Raw genomic sequence first — 11,935 nt, forward strand, 5'->3', positions numbered from 1 at the left:
AACTGTCCTCCACTCAAGTCAAATACAGGAGGATGCTTTTCCTACGTTTTAGGAACTTTGCCTGTTTGGTCCGTGCTTTCCTACTAGAAAATACATTGGAAAAATTCAGCAAGAGAAGCACAAACAATTCTTGTCAGTTTTTCTCTTTCGTGTCTTTGCAAACATGCTCCTGGAAATCCAGATCCATGACTTCTAGAACAATCAGTGGCATCTCTGGGAAGCAGGGCAGGGGCTGACAGGCAGGCACACCCTGCAGCTGCCTGATGCTGGGGCAGCAGGAGTTTGTCCATTTTCCTGTCTCCATGGCAGAGCCACCTTGGCTGGGAAACGATCCCTTCACTGCTCTAGGAGGGAGGCACAGCCAGTGCAATGCCAGGGAGTGCCTTTACCCTGGAGGCAGGGAGGAGGCAGAGGGGGAAGTTGGGAAGCTGCACCCGGGGCTCTGCAGGGCTCCCGGCCAGGGCTCGAAGCACAAGGAGCCAGAAGAGCTTGGCCGGACAATCCTGAGCTCTGGACACCTTGTCCTCAGCACCGGGAACCCGTTTGCTTCTCCAGGCCCTGGGCACTGCTCCTGTGCTGCTCATGCAAGTTACACACAGACACAGAGCTACCTGCTCTGTCGCAACCCTCTTCAGCACTGGACAGCACAACACAGTAACATGTTCTCTTCAGTACATGGTCTAATTATTAATAGTCCTGCAAAGACTCTCATTCAAAGCATACACACACAAAAACCCAAGCCCTGGTACAGACCTTGCATCAAGCCATGGTACAGACCTTGCATCAACATAAAATGCCAGTTGCTGTTCAGAAACACAGGGCAGCATTTTGGCCAATGCTTTTTCCTGCAAGATCTTTCAAAAGATTGCAAAAGTGACTTTGTTGGGCAACTTCTTCAAGGAACAAACAGGAGAGGCTGCTGAGTTTTTAAAGATTTATTGATTTGCTTTCACTTCCCTTTCTTTGGCATCCTTACACTTATCCCTGCATTCCAGAAAACTGTGAAAATCCAAAAAACTACCAGGGGAAGTTTCTGAATTCTTTCATATTTCTCTCAAAGACTTTCTTGACGTACATACAAGGGACTGGTCGGATAACATACAGAGAAGCAGTGGTTTCCCTCACTGGATATTACAAGACAACGTTATAGACTCCACGTTACTAAAACACTTGTGTTGCCTGGTCATTACAAAGCCTGAAGCTCTTCTAGAGGCTTTTCCCAGTGCAACTTCATTAGGTTCCTCTCTGCTCAACTCTCGAGCCTGTCCAGGTCTCACTGAAGGGCAGCAGAGCCTTGTGGTGCCTCAGGCCCTGCTCCCAGTTCTGTCCCATCAGCAAATGCTGAGGGAGCGCTCCGTCCCTTCTGCCAGGACCCTGGGGAATAAGGCAAACAAGGCTGGACCCAGCACGGCCCCCTGAGATCACAGCTACCTGAGTTTGGAGCTCCCCTGTCCACTTCTCTGCCCCACTGTCCCTGAGCTGCCTCAGGGGCCTGTTATGGGAGGCAGGGACAAAGCCTTGCTGAAGTCCCAGCTGACAACAACCACTGCTCTCCCCTCACAAGCCCAACCAGGCACTGCAGCACAGGTGGCTATGGGATTGGTCAAGCATGGTTTCCATTCCTGTTATTCCACAGGCTTAGAGATGGCATCCAAGAGGAGCTGTTCTGTCTCCTTTCTGGGGATGGAGCTGAGGCTGATGGGCCTGCAGTTTCCTGGCTCCTTCTTGGTGCCCTTTTGCAAGACTGCAGTGATGTTGGCTTTCCTCCACTGCTCATGCCTCTCTCCGGGGCTGTCTCCTTCCCTGACCTGCTGGCAGAGCGCCCTGTGCCAGAGGCAGGAGCAGAGATTTCCCTTGGCCCCAAAAGGGAAGGCTGGGCTCAGGCCGAGTGTCAGTGCGACCTGACAACGGGAGGAGAAGGCGGGAAGGAGCAGGGCTGACACAGGGCTGAGCAGGGAGTAGAGCCCTCGTGTCTCTGGGCCTACTCTGCAAGCTCCCTGGCCTGTACTTTCTCCACAGAGAGAGAGCAACAGGACCTCGAAGTGAGCAGGAAACCCGGCCATGGAGCGGGGCTGGGGCTGTCAGCCCTCAGGGACACCGGCCATGCAGCGGGGCTGGGGCTGTGACACCTCAGGGACACCGGCCATGGAGCGGGGCTGGGGCTGTCAGCCCTCAGGGACACCGGCCATGGAGCGGGACTGGGGCCGTGACACCTCAGGGACACCGGCCATGGAGCGGGGCTGGGGCCGTGACACCTCAGGGACACCGGCCATGGAGCGGGGCTGGGGCTGTCAGCCCTCAGGGAAACCGGCCATGGAGCGGGACTCGGGCCGTGACACCTCAGGGAACTCACCATGGCAGCCACCTCCCGAGATTTTGAAGTACTTGTTTCTTGTTTTAATGCCCTTCCAAGATCAATCAATCATCTTTGCAAATGAGCAGGACATACAAGGGTATTTAAAATTGAGTCTGATCCAATCATCAAAGACAATGGATGTTACCTCTAAACTTACCTTTTCATGATTGTCAAACAATATGGAACTTTTCTTATGTCTGACTTAAAATATCCAGAATGCAAAATTCATTCTCAAGACAGGAAAAAAGAAAACAATGAAAATAGGATATAGGCAGTCTTCAAAAGGCCCAGAGAAGAAAATAAACATTAGAAAACCTTAGAAAAATTAGGTTTTCTTCTTCATCTTCTCAGTATGTGTTGTTTGAACATTGGTTGTCTTACTTGTCCCTCGCAAAACAAGGCATGTTACAGCTTTATTGTCTCAGTGCTGCATTTCCCCAATCGCTGACTTGCCATTTAGGCTCTGCTTTATTGGAAATATACAACAAGGGACTCTCTATGGAAGAGAGTTGCACAAGCCTCCGGATTCCTGACTGTTCACCTCTGCCAATGCTCACAGTGTTCTCCTAACACACCTGAGCTTCCTGTCTTTCAGAGAGAGAAAGATTCAGCTAAAGTCAAGCAAACAGGGCAGGGCAGATGGAAACCTTCCCTTGAGATGCTTTTGGGAAGGCCTGCAAGCACCCTGCCTTCCCTTGGAACAGAGGTGGTCACCATGCATGGTGTTGCCTGACTTGCCCGAGGTGCCCCTCTATTCCAGAAGGACTTTTGCCCGCTTCATCACTTGCCTGTCCCTCCAGTTCCAGGGCCTCAAACCTGCTCAGTAAGGCACTAAACCTTTTAGTCAGCAGTAGGTTTTCAGAATAAGGCACTGACCGTGGCTCGAACTAGTTTTTTTAGTCAGGTTGACAATATATTTTGAGAAGAAGAAGGAGCAGAGAAGGTGTGGAAAATGCATATTATATGATTGGCTTTTCGCAAATATTAAAATTAATACTATATGTGTTCTGTTGGAAAGTTATGTTGTATTCATCCTTTTTTGTAGTGCTATCCTAAACTTTTAAAGTAGTGTGGTGAATATAGTTTTAGGCTACAGAAACTCTGTGATGTAAGATACTTTTTCTAAATAGCTCATGGAGAGATAACAGTAACAAGACATCAAAACTCTGAGAAAAGAAATATTGCCTCCTTATTGGGAAGAACCAGACTTTGAGGGACCAAGACAATTGATTTACAAGATGAAGGAGGGGTTGACAAGAACAAGAAAACACCCATTGTTTGAAAAGAATTTTGGCATCATGTATGAGATATATGAATATGCAACAGGCTATTACTTTTAAGGGTTAATCCTTTGTTAGCAAAGTGGTGTCTTCTGAGGCAGAGCAGAGCACCCAGACATCTGCAATTCTTTGCTTTTTTAATTGCCCTTTATTGTCCTACCTCTAATTGTCCAAATTATTTTTTCTCTAATTTTTATTCTTATTTTTATAACTAATTTATTACTATTAAACTTTTAAAATTTTAAAGCAAGTGAAATTCTGCATCCTTTGTGTCCACTATCAGTGGGCATCCTTCTTCCCAAGCTTTGTCAACCTCCCTCTGGGTTTGAGATCAGTGAAACGTGCCCAGCCTGGAGTCTTGGAAGACAATTCTAGCAACAAGTACTTTGCTTTTCTAACCCCTGGCCATCACTTCGAGCTTGTAGGCTGCTATGTGTGTCACAGGTTAAACGTCTCTTCCTGTTGATCAGGCTTGGAAGTGTGTAAAGGCCAGGCATGACAGGACATGTTTTCTTCAGGAAATGGGACGTAGGGCCCAGTTTGCAACGGGTCCCGGCCCGCGCCTTCCAGAGCGCCAGAAGGTTGGCGGCGTCGTTGCTGGGCTCAGGGCGCCGCCTTGTGGGCGAGAGCCGCCATGACAGCGCGGGCGCCGCGCGGCGGGGCCGGAGGGCGGGAAGGGGCGGGCGGGTGTGAGGGGCGGGGCGGTTCGTGCCCAGAGCCGAGCCCACGCTGTTCCTGGGCGCATTCCCGGCTCGGTGTTGGGAGCGTGCAGACGCTGCTCGGGCTCTGGGAGAAGCGTGCGGCCGCTGCGGGGTCCCAGCCCTCAGAGCTGGCTGCCGGCCGAGGCTGCCATGCCAGAGCTGCCATGCGCCGTGGCAGTGCCAGAGTCCCTGGCAGAGCCGGGCTGGCACTGCCAGCTCCTGAGGGAAGCCCTGCCATGGCCGTGCCGGGGCCGCTCGGCAGAGCCAGGCTGGCAGTGCCGACAGCTGAGGGGAGCCCGGCCATGGCAGCACCGGGGCCACTCCTGCCCCGGGGCCGCCCGAAGGAGCGACCTCTGGGACCTGCCGGCAGACTGGCACTGCTTGGCCCTCTTCAGTAGATCGACGGAGTGGCAGCACAGATAGCAAAATATTAGAACATCTGATTTAAAACACTGGAGGGAAACCATTGAATTGAAAAGAAAATGAAGGTGTACCAAAATACTCAGGGCATGAATGGGAAAACTGAAAAGATACAGATTCTAATTATTTATATAATCTCAACTATATCATCAGAAACATGAGGGTGAAAATACCTTCTAAAACTTTTGACAATTGAATGCTTCAGCTGTGTAGTTTTGCTAGTACATTAAAGTCTTAAAAAGCAGTCAGGTATTCCTTTGTCCAGTGCTATGAATTTAATAATGGGATTTGTTACATTTGTCCCTCAAATACCCCTCATAAAGAGAGTTGAGTGCTTAGATTCGATGGAAGCCATCCGTTAGTAAATGCAGTGTTGTGGTTTTTGTAGTTCTGTAGTAAGTAGTTAGTTAAAGATCTGATCGTTCTGCCAATGGATGCTGATCCCTGATGCGTTCGTGCTGGTTCAATGGAAAGGCAAATTTTTAGTAATAGGCTATTGGAAAACATGTCTTTTCTGCTGGTAGCAGGTACAAACACATTGCTTTTACTGGTAGAAACTGAAGCAACTTGAGATGCCTGCTCCTTCTTCTCCACCTATGTTTAAAGGAGATCCATGCAGGTTAAAACACGAACCAAACCTCGAGGCTCTGGGCCTGTCCTGCAGGCTCACCTGCCTCTCCCCACAATCAGCAGAGGAACAGCCAGAGGACACTGCAGTGTTCCTCAATGCAACAAGGGGAGGAGAAGGCGGGCAGGAGCAGGGCTCACATAGACAGAGAGTATCAGCACCTCAAAGTGACCACATCATTCAAGGGACAGGGACTGACTGCTGACAGCTGCCCTTTGAGACAGCAAGCAGGAGGGCCCTGGTGCCAGGGAGCCAGGTGAGGGCAAAGCAGCCCTGTGACAGCCTGGCCCAGGGGCTCTTGTGGCAGCAGGCAGCGTGGGGATGAGAGCAGAGGCAGGGGGAGGCAGGAGCTGCTCGGCCGTGCCGGGGCTGGGAGCCTCCTTCCTGCCCAAGTGGGGCCCAGCTGGGCCAGGGGGCAGCTCCTGGGACAGCCGTGCCCGCAATGGCCCCTGCTCTACAAGGCCTCCAGCCCTGCCCATCAGCCAGGCAGGGACAGAGCAGCCTCGGGGCCGAAGCTGCTGCAGGCCCAGAGCCCCACAGAGCTGGTCGTACCCCGTGCCATTGGCTCTGTCCCCTGCAGCCTGCATGCTGTGTCGCCGTGCCGAGGCTGAGCCCTGTGCCTCCCCAGGCCCTGGCCACTGCTCCTGTGCTGCTCCTGCACAGCCCAGAGCACCCACGGGCCCTGCTCAGGCCTCACGCAGACCAGAACCAGCTGGGGCTGTGACAGCTCTGCTGCCCTGGGCCCAGCCCTCGGACAAAGCACCCGCCTGTCCCTGGGCTGGGGGCAGTGCTCAGGCTGGGCTTGGCAGAGCCCGTCCGCTCCTGGAGGGCTGTGGGCACTGCTCTGGCCTGGCCTGGCCTGGCCCTGGGCTCCCTTGGCATTCCTGCTTGCCCTTGCCTCCACCAGGGATGGGCTGCAGCTCAATGGCCCCGGCCTGGCCGCACACTCAGGCCTGGAGCCTTCCCGTGGCTCCCCAGGGCACGAGAGCCTCAGCCCCAGCTCCCAAACACGGCCTAACAGGCTTTGCTGATATTGATCCCTGTCAGAGCTTTGAAAGCATTTTCAAAGTAACCTTGTCTGGCAACACTTTCAAGGAACAAACGGGACTCGCTTCTAATCGGTAAAAACTTTATTGGTTTGCTTGCACTTCCTATAGGGTATCCTAATGCTTCCTTTGGCGTTCCAGAAAATAATGAAAATCTAACAAATTCTAAAGAGAAGTTCCTGAATCCACTATGAGGAGAAGTCTCTACATTCACTATCCTTACATACAGTTAAGAAGCTGCTCCTGTAACACACAAAGATGGAGTGGTTAACCTGACTGGACCACACAACATGATGTTTTATACACACCGCTACACTACAAAACTTCTCGTCCCTGTTCATTACAAATTTGAAGCTCTTCTCGAGGTCCTGACTTAATTTTGCATGCACATTGATACCTGCAATCCCTCCCCATGCTCAGCTTTCACCTAGACTTACCAGGGAACAGATGTTCCATACTCACCTCAAGCAATAATCTACGTCTGTCTTCCTAACCCTCCTTTTCTTCACTGACTTCTACTAATCTACAAAATAACTGCGGACCCTCTGCACAAAAGAAACATCCAATTAATAGCCTTAAACACTTGTGATTGTGCTGCTGCTTCTAACAATCATGTCCAACACAGCACTAAAATCAGAAATCAATTCTCACACCCTTCCTATTCTCCTGCCCCCACCACACCTTGGCTCCAGCAGAAATGTTCCCTACTGCAGCCTGGTGTGCTAAGAACAATCAAAGGCAGCAGCACTTTCCCTCAACATGCTGCAATCTGAATTGCACTGAAATTGCAGCTGTTGCATTAGAAGCTCAGCACCAGCACCCCCAGAACTGAGGCCTGAGCTCTCCATTTCAACACACCCTGTAAATCAGGCTGCCTGGAAGATTGTAGGCCGGGAACTGTGTGAACACAGCAGTGCATTTCAGCAGAGTTATGGAATCAATCTCATGGAAGGCACATCCTTTATGCTTGTCTTAAGATTCTATTCTACAAAATCTAACCAGCAATTGTTTTGGTGGCCTGTGCAGGTTTTGGGGACTGTGCATGTTTCCTTTGGATGTTGTTTTCTTTGTTTCTAAATACAAAATTCACTGCATTCAGAAGAGAAAGCCCCAGATTCATTAGGACAAAGAACCACAGGGACATATGTGGCTGACAAGAACACTCAACATTCCGAACGGTAACACCAGAAAGAGAGGAAAAAGACAAAGATGATTTAAATACCTGAAAGGATCCAAACTGTCTATGTAAGCTATCAAGTGACTAAGTTTTTGGTAAACTCTAAAAGTCCAGATTCCTATTCGGTAATTGTCTGAAAGAAAAGAAAGCCAGAAATTTGCTTGACCTTCATTTTGCCAGGACTTTCTCACAGGATTCTGCCACAACTTGGATCACAAGTGAGGGTGGCAAATTTTGACTAGAAAACTTGGATAACTAGGCAGCATTTTTTCCTCCTCACTGAATTACAGGAAGGGTTTAAAAGGAAAAAAAAATATAAAAAATGGTAAAGAAATTCTGTCATACCTATAAGGCGTTGATCGTCTTTGGAGAAGAAAAAAAAAATCTCTAGCACTTCCTGTGCGTGGTAAAAAAAAGAAAGCTAGAAAAGGAAAAAAGGGATTTGAGCATCCTAAATTGTACTATCAAATTCCATGAACACAAGTTAAACCTCTAGTGCTTCGGAGAAATGGCATCCATTGGAAAGCTTTATTCCCTAGGAACCGAATAGAGCTTTTTATTTTACAAAACCCTCTTTTAAAGAGAAAACTGACTGTGTCTTGGGCTTTTGGCCAAACTCAGTTTGGAGTTGGTCAAACCAAAATGACCCTGTTAGTTTCTTGTGCTCTACTCTTTCTTTCCATATTCACATTCACATCCAATGGGCTGCTGGGAGTTTTGACTCTGTGCAGCATGAACGGTTTTCCAAGACCACTTTCATTGCTCAGAGGTGTGCAATGTCAGTTTCCCATTCCCTGAGTGCTGCTATTAATATTCCCACAGCATCCAACTACTACAGCCATGTAGACAACAAAGAGGAATGCAACTTGCATTTCTTGGTCCTGTTCCATTTCTGTCATCTCAGGCTCATCGTCACCCTCAGAACTGCTGTCCTGGAAACGTGGATCCTCTTGCCACGTGACTTTTACCGGCTTTATTGTCCCAAGCGTGTGAGGCTCTGCAATGACAACACCAATAGAGAAAAAAAGCCAAAACCAGATTATTCCTCTACCCGTCAGGAAAAATTCCTCCTTTCACGTGAAATACTTACAGTGGAGAAGAGAGATTTAGGAAGGACAGAATCTGACCCTGCCAGATTTTCTAAGCTACATTTCTGCTCCAGTATTTTCCACTTTGTTCCAGGGATCCCTTATGTATTCTTAAACATTTCTCATTGCATTCAGAAGACACTGAATACCTTCTCAGTTCAGCACAAGTCTGGGGGGCTCGTTGCTTTGTGCTGTTGTGTTGGGTTTTTTAATATTTTGGAAAACTTCACGGGATTTCTTTTCTCTCCTACATGACTGGGACTCGAGTTAATGTTGTTTCATCCTCATTTCAGACGGCCCCAATTTACCTAAGGTTAGGACACCCCAATGATCATGTGTCATTCCATTTCCATTTTCTAAAGGTCCAAGAGTAGAATTCAGTAACAAACAGAATGTTCATGGATCTTGGGGCCAGCTCTCGGACTTTGCTCCTCCCTCTACATTAGCGCACATTTCCTTAAAAGCCTTGTGAGGTCCTATGAAACTTGACATGACTGGTGTGTCACCTTTTTCCATGTTTGAGGAATTCAGGGCATGAGAACAAGCTTTTTCACCACTCAGCCAAAACCCCAATGCCTTCTCAAAGCATGCCTTTCAGAATTCCTGAGATGCAAGCATGAGGCACCTCTCATTAATCTACCACAGCCCCGGCAAGCAGAAATGAAGATCAGAATGCTTCTGCCTAATTACTGACTTCTGTTGCTGAAAATCCCCTGCATCCTGACCTTCTTTACACCATATTGCCCTACAGTGCCTGCCAGAAGCTCTTCCTTAGCAATGGCACTGTTAGAAGGGTTCTGCTGTTACCTTCTTTGATGCCCAACTCCTCTGTGCCTCCAAAGAAGGAAAACTTGAAAGAACTCGTCTCCTGAGTTGCGTCGTCCTCAGGCAAAGGTCCCAAATGGTCGTCTGGGGCAGAGTCCTGTGCATCCTCTTTGTCCCAGGGTATTTCCTCAGTCAGTTCTGGTTTGTTCTTCGAAGGTCTTTCAAAGAACAAACCTGAATAGACGGAGGAAATACCGTCTATTCTGGTTTGTTCCTTGAAAGGCCTCTTTCAAATCCGCAGCAATGCTGTAGAAGTTGTCTTCAGACACTTGAGGCAGTGTCTCACTCTCTTTCTTCTTTTTTTGGCTTTACTGAAATGAGATTGTTCAAGGATAGCAACACAGCACACGTCCTTTTCAGACACAGCTTCCCTAAGAGCCACCTTGCTCTGAATGTCTCCCTAAGCATATCCAAGCCCATTAAGGAGTGCTTCATTATCAAGGGTAAGCACTGGGGAGACATCTGAGGTTGGAGTGTAAAGGCAGGACCAAGAGTCCTTTTTAATTAGCCACATCCTTAAGTGACTTTTCACTGGCTACACGGTTACACAGAAATCAAGGTATTTAGCACAGACTTCTTCCTGCCAGTAGAAACATCAAGAGCTAATCGGGTTTGCTCACAGAGCTGCACAGCTCAGGGTCCCTGCACTGACCGTTCTCACCTTCACTTCCGGCAAGGAACACACGGCCTAGAAAGAAAAGATGATGGCGCTACGTGCTGCTGTTGGAGGTCCCAGTTGAGGTCCGACGTCGCTGGTGGGAGCGGCTGCTCCTGCGCGATGTCCCCGACCACGTCCCCCTACGCCTGGGCCTCTCAGCACTGGCTGCTGTCCTCCTGCTCCTGTCCTGGCGACTCCTGGACCGCAGAGTTTGAGTCGAGGCCCGGCGCTGCTGGCGGGAGCGGCTGCGTCTGGGGGGCGTCCCCGATGATGTGTCCCTTCGCCTGGGCCTCTCAGCCCTTGGCCTTGTCCTGCTGCTGCTGCCACGGCGACTCCTGGAGCGGACAGGTGGACTCTGGGCCCAGCCTTGCTGGCGGGAGCGCCTGCGTCTGGAGGATGGCCCTGGCCATGTCCCCCTACGCCTGGGCCTCTCAGACCTTGGCCCTGTCCCACTGCTCCTGTCACAGACACTCCTGGAGCGGACAGGTGGACTCTGGGCCCAGCCTTGCTGGCGGGAGCGCCTGCGTCTGGGGGATGGCCCTGACCATGTCTCCCTTCGCCTGGGCCTCTCAGTCCTTGGCCCTGTCCCACTGCTCCTGTCACAGACACTCCTGGAGCGGACAGGTGGACTCTGGGCCCAGCCCTGCTGGCGGGAGCACCTGCGTCTGGGGGATGTCGGTGATGGTGTCTCCCTCCGCCTGGGCCTCTCAGCCCTTGGCCCTGTCCCACTGCTCCTGTCACGGCAACTCCTGGACCGGACAGGTGGACTCTGGGCACGACTTTGCCGGCGAGAGCAGCTTCGCCTGCGGCTGGGCCCAGCATGTCTGGAATGGACCCTGTCCTCAGGGTCAGGGGACGTGCTGCGTGTTGCCCTTGATCTGCTGATGCTGCTGTTGTCCAGTGAGGAAGATGGCAGCGCCTGCTGCCATGCTGCGTGGTGGGGCCTGCTGTGGCTGCCCGTCTCTGGAGATGGAGACGGGGCAACAAGCACCAATGGCACAGGGCTGTGGGAGCTGGGGCTGATGGCCTCAGATTCTGACCAGCCACGAGCAGGTTGTCGTCCTGACTGTCTGGCTGGCCTGGGGCCATTGAGCTCTGTCTCATCCCGGGCGGCTGTAAGGGCAAGCAGGAATGTCAAAGATCGCCCAGGCCCCGGCCAGGCCAGGCCAGAGCAGTGCCCCCAGCCCTCCAGCAGTGGATGCTTTGCTCTGCCAAGCCCGGCCTGGGCACTGCCCCCAGCCCAGGGACACCGGGGACTTTGACTCATACATGTTCCAAGCCCAGCACAGCTGTCACACTCCCATCTCTGTGTGCTGTTCCTCAGGCCAGAGCAGCGCCTGTGTGTGCCCTCAGCAGCACAGGAGGAGCACAGGAGCAATTGCCAGGGCCTGGGGAGGCAAACAGGCTCATAGCACTGAGAACAAAGTGTACCAGCACGTGGTTGTCTGGCCAAGCGCTACTGGTTCTTCCCGCTTTGAGCCCTCGCCGAGACACAGGTTCCCTGCAGAGCCCCAGGTGCAGCTTCCCAACTTACCCCTGTTCCTCTGCCTCCTCCCTGCCCCCAGGGTAAAGGCAATCCCTGGCGTTGCACTGGCCGTGCCTCACTCCTAGATCTGCGAAGGCATCGTCGTCCTCCCATGTTGGGTCTCTGATGGAGAAAGGAAGAGATGATGAATTTCTGCTGCTCTCCCTCACGGAGGTCCAGGGTGCCCCAGCTCTTTCTCCAGAGCTTTTCCAAGTTGGGGGTGAAGCTGAA

This window comes from Melospiza melodia, chromosome 10, assembly GCF_035770615.1.
Source record: "Melospiza melodia melodia isolate bMelMel2 chromosome 10, bMelMel2.pri, whole genome shotgun sequence".
Classification (NCBI taxonomy): Eukaryota; Metazoa; Chordata; class Aves; order Passeriformes; family Passerellidae; genus Melospiza; species Melospiza melodia.